We start from the raw sequence: 21,348 nt of genomic DNA, 5'->3' as shown, positions 1-21,348 counted from the left end.
AATACTCCTCTGTTCGATAGCAAAAAACCCAGTAGGGTGTCACCATATTCCCTACTATAGTTTAGGAGCACCTCAGGGCCATCTACCACCCCATCTGACTGGACAGTGATGAAATAATAACATACAGATAAACAACTATGAGTAATTAGGGGGATTCTAGAACCTTTATCAGATTTTTATTGTTATCAGTTTCTCTGTGGTAGATGTTCCCTAGCTTCCTGTCTGGTATAAGGTTGTTCATGAACAGGAGGTTTGAGGAAATCTCTCAAACCGAGCCTTAAGTCCCAGTAGCAGTAAAACCAGATGAGTCCTAACCTTTCCTCATTTTTTCCAATACTTACGTTTAAAGTATATCCAAAGCCAAAATTTTTTTTTCATTGGAAAAATGCTTGTCAAGTGTTTTGGTTTCTTACTAGGCAAATCCCTTATACATCTGTAGCTCGGTTACTTTTTTGAAGTTGAGCAACACAGTATGTATATTTTAAAATTGTGTGTGTATTGTTACCCACCCTGTACAGGAAAAGGGAAGATAATGCTGCTGTATACTATAAGATGGGGCACAGACAGAATTTGAAATGTCACAGCACAATGGAGATTTGGACAAAAATGACATCATACAGAAAGATGTATTATGCAATATAATGTATGTTTTGCTTATTTAAAGTGGCCATAATGTTACAGCCAAATCTAGTTTTGTTTTACCAAGCAAAGATTTGAATCATTTTTAAACTACATGTGATCCAGACCTTTGACAATATTTTGATAAAATGATTATGCTTTCTTTTATCAAAACATACAATGCCATGTTTTGATTAATTTGTAGACACTGGTTTGCAGAGTGAAAAAACATCCTGATTTTATCAAGACTGGTGAGTGGGAAGTGACTACAGAAAAGGATGGAAAGAAAGAGTCTAGTATTTTTGATGCTGTCATGGTCTGCAATGGACACCATATAGACCAACGCTATCCACTGGAAAGTTTTCCTGGCGAGTAACATCCGTATAAGCCTTACATCATAAAAAAAGGTTCAATTTAGCAATGGTTTGAATTGAACTTTTTTTTTTTTGCTGTTTCCACAAACTGTGGAAATTTGTCTGGACAAACTTTAAAGAACCTCTAATGCCCTGCCTGACCTTTTAACTCACCATTGTTACAGTGGCCAAAATGATGGGCTTTGGTACCAGCTATCTCACTATAAAAACTTACCACGAAGAAGTTATTATTAGATACCTACAAATTTTTGTTTTGTTGCTAGGGCAACATTGTGTATTGAATCATGGTGTCCAGCACAGAGTTGTTGCTGACACAGGTAAAGCTGCCCTTTAGAAGCATGTTGCAACCTATTGCAGTAAAGAAATATACACACGAGCACCACATATCTATCCTCCATGTTTCCAAATCTGCCAATACATTCACCTAATTTTTTTTTACTTATATAATATCAGGCAGACCTAGAGGGAGAGTACTTAGTCTTAGTGATAGAGAGTAAGCAGGTTCTGACCACCACCATCCAAAAGGACCAAACCATTCCAAAGCAGGTCACGTCTGGATGTTTTGGACAGAATAGCAATGCTATACAGTTAAAATTATTGTAGTATTCCCTTCCCTCCTCCATCATGATTTCACAGTATGGAGTAAGCAGGTTCTGCTAAAAAAACTAGTGGTTTGGCTCCACCATCCAGAAGCAGGCCACGCTTTGCTTGTTTAAGTCAAAGTGACCATGCTATACAGTGACCGTAGATACCATATTCCCCTCATTGTGGGGCCACAGTATATAGGATCAGCTCAAATGGAGACTGAAAATGCGTAAGGATTCCCATATATTCACCCCAGCTTCCCCAGCAGCACTATCATAATACCATTTTTAGCAAAAGAAATGAAAAAAAAGAAGAAAAGAAAATGTCCCGTAATCACAAACAGGCCCAAATTTTAAATGCCAGCTTGGCAAAACAGCTGGCATTGCAGCTGCTCCTATTCTAATTGATGGATTTAGCCCCTACCAACCTCAGCCATGAGCAATCCCGGCAGAGGTGGGAAGGGTGCTAAAATATTCTACATATTATATTTGGCTAGGTATTGTCCAAGAGCACTGTTAAACATCAGGTTGGTATTCTGCTTTGTGTTTCAGATTTGTGATACCCTTTTACCCTGAAGCACACCTAAGTTAGTAATACATTAGGGAGGAGTACCTAGGTATCACTGCCCTAGAATAGCTTACTATAGGAGTATGATGACCACATAAACTGTAATAAATTTAACACGTTTAACCTGTAAAACTGTGGACTGATCCTGCGTAACTCTGAGATCAGATAAATTGATTTGGTAATTAATGCTTCTGATCACTCTTTTCCCAAAATTTAGCTAATATCTGGAAGGAAACATCTATTTTTCACTCACAATGGGCTCCTAAAAAACAAGAAGAAATTGGTGATACTCAGGTTCAAATATACATATGTTACAATTTTATCTAATAAAGTGTTAATTTGATTCTCTTGCAGGGATAAACAAATTTAAAGTACAATTATTTCATAGTAGAGAGTAAAAAACTACCAAAGGATTTAAAGGGAAACGGATTCTTATTGTAGGAATGGGGAATTCAGGAACAGATATAGCTGTGGAGCTTAGTCACATTGCATCTCAGGTATGATAAACTATTTTCTATCAATTAAAGCAGAAGTAAACTAAAACAAAAACTCACCTTTACTTTCACAGATCTGTCCATCTTCCTGAAGATTTTTTGAACCCATGTTGCATTGGATTCCTCCTCCGTCCCAGCGCGGAGGAAGTGCTGGGCGCCGCTATCTTCTTTGCTCATCTTCCTATGTCACCCAATCTCACACTGCACAGCCTTGTGATCAAGTGATGTAGCTTGTGACGTAGCTTGCAAAAGGAGTGCGGATCTCACTGTGCATGCATGAGATCGGCATTTTATTTTTCTCCATTAAAGAAAGAGCTCCTTCTGCATATGCCCGGTCTCGTGACATATGAATCCCACAAGGCTCTGCGGAGATGAAGAAAAAAGTGGGGTTTAACCCCCCCCCTAAAAAAAAGGTAATTTTTACCTTATATACCTTATTTAAAATGGTTTTCTATCCTTTTATGTAAGGTTAAAAATTTAGTTTAGGCCAGCTTTCAATTGATTATATAACAGTAAAGTATTTGTTGTTTTTTAGCTTCTTTTACAAATGATTTGTATTATGAGAGTAAATTTAAGCTAAACTCCAGATAGAAACAAACATAGTTTTTATCTTCAACCTACGCTTAACCAACTGATTTTTTTTTATTTTCTCCATTTATACCTACCTCTATCAGATGTATCTGGTCTTCAACACTGCAGAGTGGCTAAGACCAACATCCCATTTTAACCTTCCTAGCGGTAACCCCGAGTGTGACTCGTGGTAGAAAAAAGTTGGTGAAAGCGGTAACCCCGAGTCACACTATGGAAGGTAATAGTAAATACAGCCTTACCTGAGCCGCCAGTGTCCCACATCGTCCATCGCCGCAATCTCTGTCCTCTTCCTTCTTCCACCGGCTAGCTTCTGCACCTGATGAGTCACCGGGGAGTTCCCAGTGACGTCTGTGCATGTGTATGTTATCGGCGGGGTGGGAAATTCAAAATCCATTTGTATTGCATTCAATACAAAATAACTAGGCTGTTTGGGCTGTTCATTTGGCAAAATGAATTATATTTCTACAAGGGAAAATTAATTTTTCTAGCACTTTGGGATTGTTTGCTGTGTGCAGTGTTTATCAAATTGAATTATCCATCAGCATGTCCTATTTCACATTGGCTAATAAATGTGGTCAACAATCCCACATTGTAAGCATACATAATTATGTGCAAGTGCAAGTAAAATACCATGATTTTTACTTCACATGATGGAATGGCTAAAGGCATCATAATGTCAAATCATTCACTAAACTTTAGGAGTGCTGGTTCATTTTGCTAAATGACCATCCTAAATTTCTGTTTCCAGAAAACTGAGCACTATTTAGCTTTAAATACCATACAGATATTAGCTTTAACACTTGCCAACCATCTAAATGGCAATTAGTGGATTCCTAGAAATTTATAGTTAACCTGTGAAGAAAGTTGTAGCTGTACCAGTGCAGAAACTACAAAAATTATATCCAAGTGAAAAAAAGAATATAAAAAAAGGAATATACAGTTTTTAGTAGTACAATCCTAAAAAACATGACCTAAGGCTGTTGTTTAAAATGGGAAAATTACTAAAATGAACATTCTAATTCACTTTATCAACATTATCTTTCCATGCCCTGGAAAGATTGTCATCCCAAAATCAAAACCTGTCTGCTTGCTTTTTCCATGTGATGGTTATTTTTATAACAGAAGTAAAATTAGTATAAAGACTGAAGTAAAATTGGTATAAAGATAAAGAAAACCCATGGGACAGATAATCAGTGTTTTACTCCTTTCAGGTATACTTTAGCACTCGCAGAGGCTCCTGGGTAATGAGATGAGTATTTGACCAGGGTTATTCATTGGATATTTGTTTTGACACAAGGTTTCAGAATTTGCTGAGAAATTCACTTCCAACCCCTGTTATTACATGGCTGACTGAGAAGAAAATTAATGAATGGTTTGTCCATGATCATTATGGTCTTCAGCCTAGAGACAGGTATAGCCTGTTATGCTTGTTTTAATGGTGATTTATTATGGTCCTGACATTATATTACATTTATATAACAATTTTTATGGGCTTGCTTATATTTCTCGTTGAGTGTGATAGGTGAATCTGGTTTTAATATGCCAAGGTTTCAGCAAATCTACTTCAAAATTTGAAACTCTCAAACATAGAGGTGAACCTTACTGAATTCTATGGGGAGGACATTTTGTTATTAAGCAGAACTTCAACTACAAATTTGTGGCGCACTGATGTTTGAAGAACATGCTTGGAAATGCAGTAATGCTTTACACGGTGGTACAGGATAAATAATTGTACATGTCACTATAAAAATAGTGTATCCAATCCCAATATCTAATTTAACATCATTCAAATTATCCTTCTCACAGGATCAATATGTTTTTTTTTTTTTACAACGGATAGAAACATTTAATTTGCTTTTGAACTAATTTTGTTTATGTTGTAAAAAATCCCTATTGATCCTGTGAGAAGGATAATTTGACCAGTGTTACGAGACATTTTGATTTGAGGGTTTTAGGGACAAAACATAATGATAGTGCATATTTAGCTGTGGTTGTTCTTTATTTATTTTTTTACACACCCAGGCTTAAAGCATTAGCACACCAGTGTGAATAATTTTCATTACTTTGAAATGTTTATTTTCCCAGGTAGCTCTAACAGGGTTGCATGCTTTTTTATTAAATGTGAATAGACCCACTTTGACCAGTGGGTGCTAATTGTTCTGCGATGGTCTTTATTTTACTGAAAAAATCTGCAAAACTATTCTGTGACTGGCACTTTTAATAAAATACAGCAGATCATTAACCAATGACCAGTAGCAGGATATTTTTAACATGTGCTGAAATGCTCTAGAGAAAAAAGCAGGTGCTTTACTACAAGATTTAGGGAGCAGTTTACAACTTTATCAGGGGTAATAGGCCTAACTGGTATATGCCTAACTTTTATCTATAGGGATAAACGTTGCGGTAAATTTTAATTATATATTGTGAGATGGTTTAGGTGCACACTTTTTTGCATTTATTTTTTTTTTGGTCCTCCTAATAATGGAGTGGCAAAAAATTTACTACTTTGAGCGATCCAAACACAAACAAAAGGTCATGTGAATCCCACTAAAGAAGTGAAAACCCTGAAATACCACGCCTGGCTACTTTTATCATGTAAAGGGGAGCTTTAAAATATTCTGAGTTAACATTCAAAATCTACTAGTAGTAGTTATCTAGCTGACCCTAACCTCTCCCTAAGCAGGCATTCTGTATGAGAAGCTCAAACTTGCTGAATTTACCTCTAAACCATTGTGGGCGCCAGTGCTTTTTTTGTAAGAAAAAAGGTGCCAGAACTAATATCTTGTTAATCCTCCAGAGTCCAGACAGAAAAGGCTCTGCTAGCAGCTATCAATGGAGAACAAATGCATATCTTTAATGAACATCCTAATATAACAATACAAGAGTGTACAAAAATATTTTCCATGCAGACAAAAAATGCAAATAAAAAAAGTAAGAAAAATGAACATGTGCACCTAAGAATAATGTAATTTAAATTCCTAAAGCTTTGAACTACTATCAAACTGTAAAAGTTGTTTAAGAAGCATTTTTTAAAGCCTGTTCATTTTGCACGTTGAACTATTAGTTAAATTCTTCAATGGACAGTGTTCTTAATTCTGATGCCATAGCTGCTAAGATGCTGTCATATTTGATAACCTTTTCAGAGAATAACCATGCCCAGCTCCACTGACAGTCACTGACAGGGTGCAGAGAAGCTTCTGTTGTGCTAATATTAACCTGTTAATACCCATATCATAAAAGAGGTAAATTATATTTCTTTAAGGGAAATAACATGGTGGTTTGCATGGAAAATTCCTGGCTATCCCTGGAACAAAACAGGAGTGTTTAGATGGGTGTCTGATTATTTTTTAACTAGTTAGTATTTAGGAACTTTAGGCTACAAATGTATAATTTTCAATTTTAAAATAATTTAAAAAGTAATTTTACATGTGGTAAAATATAATTTGATAATTGTAATATTGCAATACATTTTGTTTTACCAATATTTGTATGGTGCACAGGTATGAAAATAAAATATTTTTTGTTTACAAGAAGATACATGAATTGTGATGAATCAGGATTTTTCATTGTGTTGAAAAAAAATTCTCACCTTTTTTGTTGTTTTTGATGTTTTTTTTTAAAACTATACATTTATTGACATCTTTTTATAGTACTCAGTTTAAAGAACCTTTGATAAATGATGAATTACCAAGTCGTATCATCTGTGGATATGTGCTGGTAAAGCCTAATGTGACTGAGTTCACTGAAACCTCTGTCAAGTTTGATGATGGGAGCATTGAGGAAAGCATTGATGTTGTTATCTTTGCTATGGGATATCGTTGCTCATTTCCATTTCTTGATGAATCTGTTATAAGGATTGAAGACAAAGTAAATTTGTACAGAAACATCTTCCCTAAAAATTTGGAGAAGGCCACACTGGGTGTCATTGGTCTTATTCAGCCCCTTGGCCCAATCATGTCAGCTTCTGAAATGCAGGCTCGGTGGGTAACAAGAGTCTTTAAAGGTAAGATTAATAAAATATAGTGAAACAGTACTAAGCCAAGTTTGTTCCAATGATTGTCAGTGTTAGGTATGGATAATACATACTGAAAACTAAACATTTATGCTCTTAATTGTACTACAATGATTTCATGACCTTTGATGTCATAACACACCAGTATTTTTATTATGAAGCTTAGTTCAAGAACTCGGGGACAAAAGAACTACCAAGAGGAAAGTTCAAAACTAACCTTGTAAAGTATTATTTAAACTAAACAAATGGTTGATTCTTGGAACATTTAGCAAAGGTAGCCAGTCAGTAAACTCTAAGTGGACTCAAGCATGCTTCAGTCAAACATTTATATAGGCAAAACGTGCAAAAAAGAAACAAATTATTTTTTGAAACAACAATTTTAAAATGTGAGCAGACTCGATGGTCATCAAGGTCTTTTTCTGCCATCAGTGTGCAGTGTCCTTGTTTGTTTGAGCTTTCATTTAAAAGAAAAACTAAACTTATACTTATGCATTTATGTATTTGAATCCCATGTATATATTTTAAGGTTTATCTTTGTTAATGTAAACTACTTCTAGGTCTGTGCAAACTGCCATCACAAGATGGAATCCATAAGGACATTGAATTAAAACAAGAAATCTTGGTAAAAAGGTATTTATGTTTTTTAAAGAAACTTTTTGGGTTAAACAATGGCAGGTGCTCATTCCTTTGAACTTGGACTGTCTTGGAGCCACACCATGGTTAAATGGAACTTACATGTCATATGTGGCAAGCCTGCTTACGGTGGCATACTCTTTTAAAGTGTGATCCCATCTGTATCTACTCTTGAAATCTTTTATTATATAGGTCATGTAAATGAGATTACAAGTTATTAGTCCTGTATTTAGGACTTTGCTATGTATTTTGTCTAGGTGGCCTAAGTGTTTGATGTGTTCTAAATCAAATATTGGCTCTATTCAAACATTCCACATCATAGATAACTACAGGCATTTAATAATTTCAAGTCTATCAAATATACATTACTTTATTAATCTGTTAATATGAGATATATTAAGTAAATGTGTTATTTTATTTATTACAGGTTTGGTAAAGAACACAGTCTTCAGCTGGATTACATTGAATATCTGGATGAACTAGCCACGGATATAGGTTGTAAGCCTAACATTTTAGTACTCCTTGTGACAGATCCTGTTCTGGCTTTAAAAATAGTCTCTGGACCATGCACCCCAGCACAGTACCGCTTGAGAGGTCCAGGACAATGGCCAAAAGCCAGGAAGCAAATTATGACTACTTTTGATTGGATACTCAAACCTACTAAGACTCGGGTGGTTCAGACCCAAAATCAGAAACCGTTGTCCTTTATTTACAAGCTGGGAGCACTGTGTATTTTTATTCTGCTCTTAGCTTTAGTTATGAATAAAAGTTAAAGTAGAACATTAGTGGGGAAAACCAAATAAAAAATTTAACCGTAGCTGACTACTATGAAAGTATACTAATCCCATTGATTTAAACATCTGTTGTATAACCTGCTAAAAACCTTTGATGTACAACTTGTGGGGTATTTTGATGTTTTGTGTATACCAAAATAATGCTAAGGAAAAATAATTTTGTGTTTGTAACATTATGTATAAATATAGATACAGAATTACCATCCCAAATCAGGACATATATCATCCGAAATGTGGAAAATGGGGTCTCATTCCCATGCATTAATGTCCATTTAGAATATATATACAGTATATTAAATATTTATCTGCATACCAAGTATATAAATGAAGAATATTTTATATGGCTGTACTCTTGTAGCAGTTATAATGTGACTTTGTATACTTACTATAGCATATTGTGGAATATGGTGTGCAGTCTGATTTTGAAGCAAAGCTTTCCTTGCAATGAATGTTGTAAAGCAGCGATAGTTATGTAAATAAACTTGTTTAAGAGCCTTCATTTGGCAGTCAGTATTTTTATCAGTGCCAAAAAAAATGCTGAAACCAGATCTGTTCTGCTAATATCAAATTGTTTTGCAAAAAAGATTGGTACATACCCTTTTCTTTCATATCTGTTGGTTCTTAGGCATGAGGTAAGAGTGATTCACTAGCCTTTTATTTGTAAAAAAAAAAAAAAAAATGCTGACATATTTAGAGCAGAGCAGGTCAGATTTAGGGTCACAGGGAGTTTAAAAGTAGGTTGACAGAAACATGTCAGTTTTATATTGTCATTGTGGTTTTAAAATATAAATGTTTAATTTAATTAATAACTATAATGCAAATAGGGTTACAGAGTACATGTATTTTAATTTAATTTTTGTAGGGTTACATAGTACATATAATTTATTTACATATATATTTGTTTAAATGTCTTTCTTTTTCAACCCAACATTTAAAAAAATGTTGAATAAAGTTTTTTTTTTCTTCCCCAAACCTTTTCCACTGGTTTCCTTCTTGGTCAGAAATCTCTTTTGGTAATGCTTTTTGAGTGGCTCCACCTTTAGTTACAAGGTGGTCAAGAAGGTATTATACAAACACCTATAATCTGTTTGCAAAATATCATTTGCAAAATAATATGTTGCAAATGATAAAGTCTTTGCCCTTTAGTCAACACAGAATGTGCTGATGATTAGTTGTAACTATTTTAAAAATTATTATTGCTAAATACACTTTTACAAAATATTAATAAACACTCAAATAAAATATTTTTTACAATGACATACAATTCAGTGTTGACTCTAGGTAGAATTGTAGCTTTGTAAAATGTATTTGTTTTCTCAGTGGTTAGTGAATAGCATAAAGCCATATCCAAATGTATACCAAAGGAAAAAAGAGAAGAAGAGAAAACTCTTGTTCCTTATTTATATGGATTTTACATGGCAAGTACATACGCAACGAACATAATTTTTTTCTAAAATATAATATAAATATATATTATTTATTATTTATCAGTAATATAATCCCAATGAGGACATTAAAACTTTATAGCGTGCATGATTACAAAGATCAATAACAAAGACCTCGTAATTATTGTATCTAATCCCTAGGGAGCCTACTACAAATAGGGTTCTTATCTACATGATAAAATTTTTCTTTTTCCCAACGCATTTCACAGATACAAGTCTGCTTCCTTAGGAGTACAGGAGGTAAGTATTCTGGACAAGCAAAAAATATATATCATCAAAATCATTTATTGACAACCATAACAGTTTGGTCATATTCATTTTTTCTATATGGTGCACAACTTACATATAGAGAAGATCAATAGAGATATAGAGATAAATTTTGCAGCAAAGGGAGGGAGTGTGAATCAGCTGTTTCTAATTATATTTTAGAGCAGTACAAACCAACGGATTTGTTTTTTATCTTTGTGGCTCGGAAGCTAAATAAAGGAGGAAAAAAAACACCTTAGTACATTTTAATGTAGTAATTTCAAGAGGTAGAGATAATATCAAGATAATATCTATTATCAAGACTCCCTATATGTTACCCATCACTATTTTGGGAATAATACCAAAAGCACCATATCATAAAACATCTCTATCTATTATAAACATTGTATTTCTCTTTAGTATTTCCAATATCTATATGCACAGATGTCTATAGAACTTTCTGACAAATCCCTATATAGAGAGATTGCTTGCACAACAGATATGAAATCTATATATCATATCCCCTAATATAGACCACCTCTAATGTAATCTCAAAACATTATAACCATTCCTGTTTTTAGGTCCAAATAAAAAGATTTCATAATGAAGGTACTTGCACTCATTGCGCTAAGGATTTAGAATTGTAGCTTTACTTTTTTTGCTACAAAATTTTGGTCCAGGAGGTGTTTGGATGATAACTATATTAGGAAGCTTTTATTCTCTGGATTTATTGTAATCTAAAAAACATGTCACATAATGGCATACAATGTATTTTGCACTACTCACAATGTGACACTTTTTACAGACAGTCATTAAAACACTTGAAATATCCACCAATAAAAAAAAAAATACCTAAAATAAGGAGAACCCAAACTAATCAATATTTTGTTTTTTATTTCCTGCACAGTATAAATGTAACTCTTTTATCTGCTGCAGCTTTGTACAGTCAGTCATGTGGTCTACACACCTCTGGTGCATTGCACATCCAGTCAGATGACCAACTGAACATTTACCAGCATTATCACTTCTGTCCAATCAGAAGGGGGGTTATTCAGGAGGCAGCAAACCACAAGGAAACAGTATAGCTGACTGTGCAGATATTTCAAGATATAAAAATTACAAGCTAGCCTATACAAAACAACAAATCATTTGACAGGAAAACAGCCAACTGTGTATACATTCCGCTTGCCGTGACTTTTCTGGACTTCTAGCTCAAAACGTCAATTAGCAGAGGCCCACCATGAGATGGGACTGATACATGGCTTGACCAAGGGGAAAAACCCAAAATACATTTCCTAGAATCCCTGTACACCAAATCATACCCTACTACAGCTCCATGGACATCCTTACCCCTCTGCTGATTGTTCTGTGCAGACATTATCTCAGTGCATATGTCCTGTGGCTGCCCAGGGGTCGCTATTAACTATATCCTCTCCACTGGCTATGATGAGCAAATGGTTTCAAGGAATTGAGGGTTCAATTACCTTGCTTTACAGTGCTTTTTGAATTCTATTGGGCCATCAAAGAACACATTTTAGTTGCATCTTTATAACCCAGTAATGACCACCAGCAAATCAAATTGTTTACTAATAATTTGTCATTGGTTTGGAGCTTACTGTGTGCAGACAACAGTAGTGGTGGTAAGTGACTGCACACAGCAATCAGCCATTGTATACATTTAGGATCTCCCAAATGTTGCTAACCCCAAAGTTTGGTTCAGTTACAGCTAAAGCTGAACATTAACCTTTGTATGGCAGAACATTGCTGGAACAAGACAAAGGCTTGTTCCAGCAGCACTAGACGCCACTCTCTGTAAAGTGGAGGTACACAGACATGGGAGTTGCTTGTGTGCCATAGAACCGATAGGGAATTGTCTAGTATGCTGTCATATAACAGTTTGGTTTTCCATAAAGAAGTTATGGTTTCTCAAATTTTAAAGAAGACCCATATTACATACACAGTCATTCTATTGTTATATATATATTTTCTATGAATACTTGCTCAGTAATAAAATTGAGGTGGGGTGTAACAATAGATATCCTGCCTAGGGCACCAAAACAGGCTTACATAGTTTCTTATAATAAAGGTTTGATTGCTGATTGCTGCATTCAGACCAGTGGAGGCTCTCCAATGTCCCTAGATTTGATGTCCCACACAGAAACAGCCTGTCCTTAGTCCCCCACCCCCTGTTTTTATTTAATGCTTATGTGTTGGTGTCTTCTTTCTTCCATATAAACTACTATTCGAGGAGACCAACAAAGAAAAAATAGTTCCCAAACATTGGCATCAATCTTAAAACTGATTTTTAAAGTTACACAGCAACCTGAGATGGATTGTTGCTGTGGTTTTATGGCACTTTTGTATATCATTTAAAGGATTATTCATTTGTTTTCCATAATCTCTTTTACTAATATGCTTAGAACGTACTTTTAAAAGCACAGAAATGTAATGAATAACCATTTTTTTTAAATTGTCAGATATTTTCTTATAGCTTAAGATTATTGTGTGTTGTTTTAACATAGTAGAATGTTTTTGAAACCATTTCCCACTAATTTAAATAAATCTGCCAATATACTGTATATATTTATATAAATATATTGTAACACAGTGATAAAAAAGGTTACCTGTGTTATTGTAAAAGTGTTGGGTAGAAGGTACATGGGGCCACAGAATCTCAGATTGTTCTATTGATGTAAAACCAGCAGCATTTTAGTTTCAGGGAACTTTTATGTTGCTCTTCAAGGTAATGGAAAATTGTTGTTCAGGGCTAGTTTTACTGGCAATCTGCAAAAGCAGGGTGGAGCAGATTCCCAGTTCTGGGTCCTGTGTTTTTCCAAGGCCGGGAGGCCTATTTAGAACACCTGATGCTAAGCATTGCAATCTGTGAGTCAAACTCTAAATTGGTCAGTCTGTGATTTTCCTGAGAAGAAAGGAAGTGTTTTTTTAGGTCAGGCAGGACAAGCTATTTTATGTTAGCGGTGAACGTTTATAGACTTCTGATCTATAAAACAAAACCTTAATAAAAAAAAAAAAAGTAATCTACACAGTTTACCAATCTATTTAGTGACAAACCTGGAAAGTCCCAATTGAAAGTACAGTATTTGCCTTATTTGCTGTAAAACCTTTAAATAAACTGTGATGTAATTAATTGTAGGTATCATGGTGGGGGAATGAAGGCTGTCCAGTATAATGGTTGCAGATATGTATCATAATACACATATTGAAATTGAATGCATCACAAAAGTATTGAGATGGCGTTCCAAGACATTTGCACACATTCCTGGCCTTTACAAATCACCGAAAATATTAAGAGGTTTTACTTGAATCTGATCCATGCTGTTTATCATTTATTACAGTAGTCAGGACATTGTACAGTAGTCATGAATATAAGGTCTAGATTCCTCTATTTTTACTTTAGAAACAGTGAACTCTTTCTATATAATGAAATTCCAACATATGTTACATTTACTTTTTCTGGCTTTTCTTGACCTTTTGTTCTTTCACACACGAAGACTGCCTTATGGTACCTTTTCTTTATTTTCTTTATTACCTTTACATCTAGTAGCCTTGGGTGTGTTAAAAATGGGTAGTCGTTCACATTTAAACAATGTGAACCTTTCAAAGTCCCCAAGTCACACTGTGGATGAGTTGCTTACTGTCATGAGGTTCTTTGCTCAAACCTCTGTCCGTAGCACAGGAAGACCCGGAGAAAACATAATATGCGGAGGGGACACATGACAGGCTGACAAGGGCCTTCAGAAGAGGGTAAGGTTAAAGAAGGTGCTATAAGGGGGAGGTGGAAAAAGGTGATTGGTTTCCGGGCAGGGATAGGTGGCGTTAAGGTTGGTTTTAGGAAAGCCTAAAGAGGGTGGGATATTGGTCAGATAGTGCCTGCAGGGAGAACGTTTACTGCCCCCCTCTTCAGATATAGCTTTTGGTTTCAGGGTATGGATGTTGATGTGCGTTTGGAGGCATGGTTTCTGGAAGGTGGTGATTTTAAAAGTGCTGGAGAGTGGGGAGGAACCTCTCTATGGTATGGGTATTCTCTGCTTTGGTAAAATTATGGTGGTGAATTGGTGTTTGGCTAAGGCCGGGGGGGAAGAATGTGTGAATGACTGATATCCACGGCTAAGATGTCCGTAGGACATTAAGAGGGCCTTTCAGAAGCAGCAGCCAAAATGATTACGCTGGTACAATGTGGTTTTAAGGTCGGTTACTGATGGTTAAGAATTGTTATGGGAGGGGGAATATTTACAGTTATTTATGATTATTTATTGTTGAGAAAAGTAATGTCCTATTTGTTTTTATAATCTGTCGGCCAATATGATCCAGAATTTTGTTTGTGGTTTTTTGGGTGGCTAAACAGCAGGGGGTGGGAGTGTGGAGATGCCTAGAGGAAGGAATTGGGGCTACCCTAGTCATGTGTTTACATGCTTTATGTATTCAATAAGCAGGTGCATTCAAAAAATACTAACAGGCAAAACATGTAGTAGCAATGGTGGCCATGATTATGTGGTATATTCATTATGCTAATGTAATTGTTTTAAAGCTTGGGGGATGACATTTCTGATGTTGTATTTCTTACTGATGACAAATTGGGTGATCTGTTAAAAGTGCCTTGCCTTAAAACATGCACTTGTGTAAATCTGCTGCCCTCTATAATTTGCTCATGTTACTAATCTTTTCAGATGTGTAGAAATATAATGAATATCCATAGTTTTCAATTGTAATATTAGATGCTAATAGCTTAGGTTTACATCCATATAAATGGGGTGTAGTTTGGGATAAAACTATCATATGTTTTTTAACTATATCCCAGATCAACCTGGTGCCCCCTTCCCCTCTTAAGTGTTAATGCTATTCCTTCTACCTCCCTCCTTTTTCTCCTATACTATTTCCCTTTTTTGACTCTAGCTGTTCTGGTCTTTTTTTTCCTGTTTTTTTTGCCAATGTAGGATGTTTCCATTGTTGCCAATTGTAATGCCTTGATAAGAATAGATTGTTTTTGTATTCTTTATTTATAAGAATAATCACAATCATTGGGACAGAACTGTTAAAACAGAATCAGATTATTTCCACCACTTTGCACCATTTGTGTGCACTCATCCACCTAATTGTTAAAAGAATTTCCCTTGTTCAGTTTTGGGTTTATTTGGGCTTTAAATGCCTGATGAAGTTAGAACACCTATACTGCTCTGTATTACAAAATAGCCATGTTTAGTGTAAATTTAGTATTTGATTTAACATTAATTTGGACAACAATAAATATGCATATCTATCTTTGACCTAAAAGAAATTGAGGAAATTCCCAAATAAAAGGTTTTGGCTGTACATATACTTTTACACTGAACTGCAATATTTGGATTAGAAATTACAAATGTCATGTGCATGTTAGCATGTTTGTTGGACAAAAGCATAACTAATTAACCTACAGTAATGATGAGCTAAGCATTACAAAACAGTACAAAGAATTTCACTGACGCATAACTATTCACCTTTGTGACATTTTGCAATGTTCCTTATAATGTTGTAATGCAAATGCAATAGTTTACTCTTTCTATCTGTCTGTGACATGTTGCAATGATATTTCATCTATCTATCTATCTATCTATCTATCTATCTATCTATCTATCTATCTATCTATCTATCTTATTGTTTAATAGTAATTACACAGGTCAACAAAAAATTAATTTTGATAATAATTGTTTTTTAACAGTTACATGACCTAACCTTACCTGAGTTATGAGTACCATTATAAATAACATTGTACGTGCATGTATTTTGTACTAAAACATAAGCACCCTTGAAGTGAATGTTAATACACCTTCGCTGTGAAGTAAAATAAGGCACACTGTGGTATAGATCTACTGAACAGTGTCAATCAGGTACCATTGTTTCTTCAGAATGCTTAGGGTATGATTTTCCTGTGTACTCTCTGGATTGTCACGGTACAGCATCCAGCAGTAGTCAGCCATCAAACTTTCATTCCAGAAACCTAGGTAGCGGTGCTCCTTTAACTGAATGTCCTGGTGAAAACGTTCTCCTTGTTCTTTATTCACGATACCAAGAGTTTCCAGGAAGAATTATAGATGTGAGTGCAAGAAATGTATTTTTATTGACATGCAACAACCCAGTTTCTGGTATGAATCAAGCAGATTTTGAACTTCTTCCTTGTTACAGGAGACTTAGGGTTGCCCAGGAAATTTTCACACTTGAACACATCCCAAGATTCTAGCTCAGCTGCTGAAAGAGATTGTTTGAAAAGATCATCCTGCAAAACAGACTTGATCTGTGGCCCTATAAATATCCCTGAAAGGGTCTGAGACACTCCATTTTGTTCCTGACACACTCCATTTTGTTTCAGATTCTAGCTTAGTTATGAATGTATTCCTAGGTTGTTTAGATTCTATAAATCTAATGTTCTGTCGGGACGAGTGTCCTTGTTAATTTTGCTAACTCAGATAAGGTCAATTATTTATGAATTATGAGGTGTTTTTGTACGTGTCTGAAAATATGTAGCCAATTAATTTCAGATCTAGAATAGATAAACTAGTATCTATGTACTCTAATGAGCATGCGCTAGCATATATTGTTTTATTATATAAACCAGATGTTTGTTACAATAAAGCTGAAGATTGCTTGATACCATACGAGTGTATGCGTCAGTGATTCTTCCCGGGCGCCTGTTCTGATGCACTGAGGGACACTGGGATGGTGAGAGATCACAGAAGAATAGAGCCAAGAAACCTGCAGATCCTTTCAATCCCTTCCTTCATTTTTGCAGTGCTCATGTTTGGAAACTTCTCAACAAGGTACTGAAAACCCAAGGAGTTTGATTTACCCATGGCCTTTACAAGGTTCTTCATCAAGTCTAACTTGATATGGAGAGGTGGCAGAAATATTTTATGCGGATCAACCAGAGGCAGAAACTTGACACTGCTTGTTCCGGTCTTAAAGGGAACTCTGGGTAGCCAATCACACTTGACATAATGGTCTCCCCTAGATCGACTGTCCCACAGGCATAGGAAACAGCAATATTTTGTGAATCCTCCTTGCATTCCCATCAGCAAGCCAATGACCTTTAGATCCCCACAGATATTCCACTGGTGTGTTTTATACTAGATTGCTTCAAGTGGAAACTTCATGTTGACATAGGAATCCTTTAGGTTAACGGAATGGGCAATCGGTAAACTTGGTTAGGAATTACCATTGTGCAGTAAGACTGCTTTCAAGCTTTTTTTAGAGGAATAGAAGATATGCCATTCTGCTGGAACATGCTCTTGTGACAAACTAATAAAGAGTGGATTTATATAATGACAGTAGCACAGTGAGCCATCACTAGTGAACAAGGTTGTCAAGTTATGATTTCGTTTTCTGTAGTGAGTTACAGTTACTCTCTTTGCAAGCAAGTGCTTCTGTTTAAGCCTTGAAGCAAGAAGTTCTGCTTTGTCTTTGGAAAGATTTAGATCACGAACGAGATGATTCAGCTCTGCTTGTGTAAAGGTCTCTGGCTCTGAATCTTCATCAGGCAAGTAGTCAGGATCAGATGAGTTGGGGTTGTAACTGGCTGCAACTCCAGCGAATTCCTCAACAGCTTCTACAGAAGCAAGTCCATCATGTGGCGGTACTGGAACTGGAAATTATCATGGGGAACAAGCCTAATTGCAGAATCAAGGCTATAAGGGTATATACAATTTTGTGCTTAGCTTTACCTGAGAATCCGCTTTTGTTGAGGCGGCAAAAATAGCAGTCGATTAGATAGTCTCGCTGTTCTCTCCACACCATCCGGGTTTCAAATGGCATTGCTGCTTTATGCTGCATTTTCAAGACTGGTCTGAACGCAAATACAGTCCAGCCAGGAATGCTTATGAGCTGATACAGTGTGTGAGAGGCAGTGCTTTAAACCTGAACATTCTTGGATATTTGCTAAATTCAGTTGTCTGCTTTCATGACTGTTCCTGTACTACATGGTTGTACCTTCAGTGCTAAATCTGTCTTCACAAGCACAGGTACAATGCAAATGGACTAAAGTTTGTGATTTATTGTGATTGTAGCAGTGGAAGAGGAGAACTGACAATTAGTGAAAAAGTGCTTGGGACACTAGCTTAGCAAGTTTTAGGTTTGTCAAGAGTTTGTTCACACAGGAATAAGGGTTGTTCTGATTTCAGTAAATGGGAGAAAAATGCCTGCATGTACAATGAACAACATGCCTGCATATTATATAGAGATTATATAGAAAATTATAGAGAGAATTATATACAGCATGAGAGATATCTGATGAGATTTATATCAAGGATTAGACATCATGTTTACTGCAGTGGAGCTGTGATAAGAGGATCAGCATTTTTTCTGAACACTAATAAATGTGGAGAACTGGATGATTAGCTAATGCACATTAAAGCAGAACTATAGTACTAAAATCTCCACTGAGATGCCTGACTAGCACTGACATCTTGCCCTGTACTTTGTTCCAGGTTTGATATCTTGATTGATCATGTCAGAAAATGAACGCGTATTTTATGCCTGGAAAATTCAAGCAAAGCTGTGCATTCTCAAATGCTGTAAAGATGATTGAGAATAGACAGATAGTAATCCCTATTACAGAATAGACATATTAGGCCTTTCCAAATTGTTATGTTGTGCAATATTTGCACAACTGTATTTGGAACCTACATTTTTAGTAAAAAATACACAAAAATGTATTTTAGTACACACAATCATTTTTGTAAGATCTCAAATTTGGGACTACGGTACTTAAAAAAAAAAACAAAGCACATACATCAATAGTCAATAAAAAAACACAATATTCAAAACTGTCTATTGGTGACACTTTAAAAAAAACTCCACACCTAATTAGTAGTGTTGATTTTCGAATTCGGGTTGTCCCTATATTCAACCCGAATATGGCTGTTCGAATTCAGGTGGACCCGACGCGAAAAACATAGGAATCAACAGCAAAAATTCGGGAGGAAAAAAAAAAAATTATTTTTTTCTTAAATTATTAATTTCGTTTGTGTTTTTTTATTTTAAACTTGTCCTTTTTTTTTATTTTTTACAGGTTATCCGACAATGACATTATGAATCATATTGTCATTGTGGGATTCCTGGAACGTGGGAACTTCGCAGTCACAGCTAATTGAAAGCAGCTGCCTGATTGGCTGGAGAAATGGAAATCCTGATGATGCTTAAGCTGTCATCAGGATTTCCTATTTCTCAGCCAATCACAGAGCACTAAAGATGAATGGGCACAAGTCTCCCCATTCATCTCTTGTGCTGAATGGCTGAGAAATGTAAAACCTCAGCCAGAGCACTAGGGGTGAATGGAGAGGCTTGTCCTCATTTAACCCCTAGTGCCCTGCAATCCCTCACTGTCAGGAGGATTTCCAGGGCTCTGTTCATTGCAACCCTGGAAATCCTCCTGTCATTGGGAAAACCTGTAAAAAAAAAGTTTAATTACACAAACACAAAACACACAACACAATAAAATAATTTAACATTAAAGCCTTGTCCTATTTTTTACCTTTAACCCTTTCAGGGAATGAGTAAGGGGATTTATGTACCCCTGTACTCATTCCCCAGGGTGGGGTGGTGGAGATCTGAGAGTCTCCTTATTAAAGGGGGCTTCCAGATTCCAAAGTTCTGCTAAAAATGTTTATAAAAGCCCCCATTGTTTTCAGTGGAAGCTTTCATAAAAGCTTAAGCTCTACACAGTGCTGAAAAAAACCCAAATTTTTCCTCCCATTGACTTTAATGGTGTTCGACTTTGACATTCCACCACCCGAATTTTTTGCTATATTCAAGCGAATAGCTGCCGAATCGAATAGTGAGCTATTCGACCAACACTAGTAATTAGCTTAGAGTCAAATCTAAATGATATCTCTAGAATCTCATTCTGGGGTGCCCAATTATACCTAACATGAGTAATTTTATCACCTTTCACAAATGATCGTGCATCTTGAGTGTGCATATGTGTGTGTGGGGAGAAGGGGTCCTTTAAATGTATTTTGTTTTTTTATTTATTTTATTAAAGGTCATTTTTATTTAAAAAATTATTTTATTTTTTCACTATATTGCTATTTAAAAAAGCTATGACCCCCTTCTTTGCCTTCAGAACTGCTGTAATTCATGGCATATATTCAACATATTCATGTTGGAAAAAATCCTTGGGGATTTTGGTTCATATTATTATAATACCGGTAGCATCAAGCAATTGCTGCAGATTTGTCATATGCACATTCATTATTAAAATTTCCCGTTCCACCAAATCCAACCACAAGCTCTTGGATTGATATTTGGAGGTTTTGGAGGCCATTTGAGTACAGTGATCTAGTTGTATTGTTTAAGAAACCAGTTTTGAGATTTGATTCTTGTGATATGGTGCGTTATACTGATGGAAGTAGCCATCAGCAGATGAGTACACTGCGTTCGTAAAGAGACAGACATGGCAAGCAACAACTCGAAAGTAAACGGTGGCATTTAAATGACTTAGAATTGGTACTTAGAAGTGTCAAAAGAATATTCCCCACACCACTATATCACTACTAGCCTGAACTGTTGATACAAGGCAGGATGAATCTATTTTTTCTGTTGCTGTCCAGCTCTCCAATTCTGACATCTGGCATTAACTTTTTATTTTCACTGAGAACCACTGCTCACTATATTTTTGCCCTTTTTTCAGACCATTTTCTGTAAACCCTAGATATGGTTGTGCATGAACATCCCAACCAATCAGTAGTTTCTGAAACTTTCTAAAATGGTCAGCCCAGCCCTCTTGGCACTAACAACTGTGCCATGTACAAAGTCACCTAAATCACCTTTCTTTCCACTCCGATGCTTAGTTTGAACTTCAGCAGGTCATCTTGACTGAGATCTTGCATTTCTACAAGCCTAATTACCGCATTAACAAGCAGTAGAATAGGTGTACTTAATAAAGTGGCTAGTGAGTACATACCGTTCGAACTTTTTTAGGTTGTGGAGATCTTGATTTAG

At 35.8% G+C, this 21,348-nt stretch overlaps 1 pseudogene; it reads left to right on the top strand.

Moving 5' to 3' along the window:
* The window catches only part of LOC140337221 (dimethylaniline monooxygenase [N-oxide-forming] 2-like), a 10,069-nt pseudogene extending 1,422 nt beyond the window's left edge, over positions 1–8,647 (top strand).
* The last annotated feature ends 12,701 nt before the right edge of the window (positions 8,648–21,348 follow it).

Source organism: Pyxicephalus adspersus, chromosome 8, assembly GCF_032062135.1.
Source record: "Pyxicephalus adspersus chromosome 8, UCB_Pads_2.0, whole genome shotgun sequence".
NCBI lineage: Eukaryota > Metazoa > Chordata > Amphibia > Anura > Pyxicephalidae > Pyxicephalus > Pyxicephalus adspersus.
The sequence above is the reverse complement of the archived record's forward strand: the minus strand, read 5'-3'. Positions and strand labels throughout refer to the sequence as shown.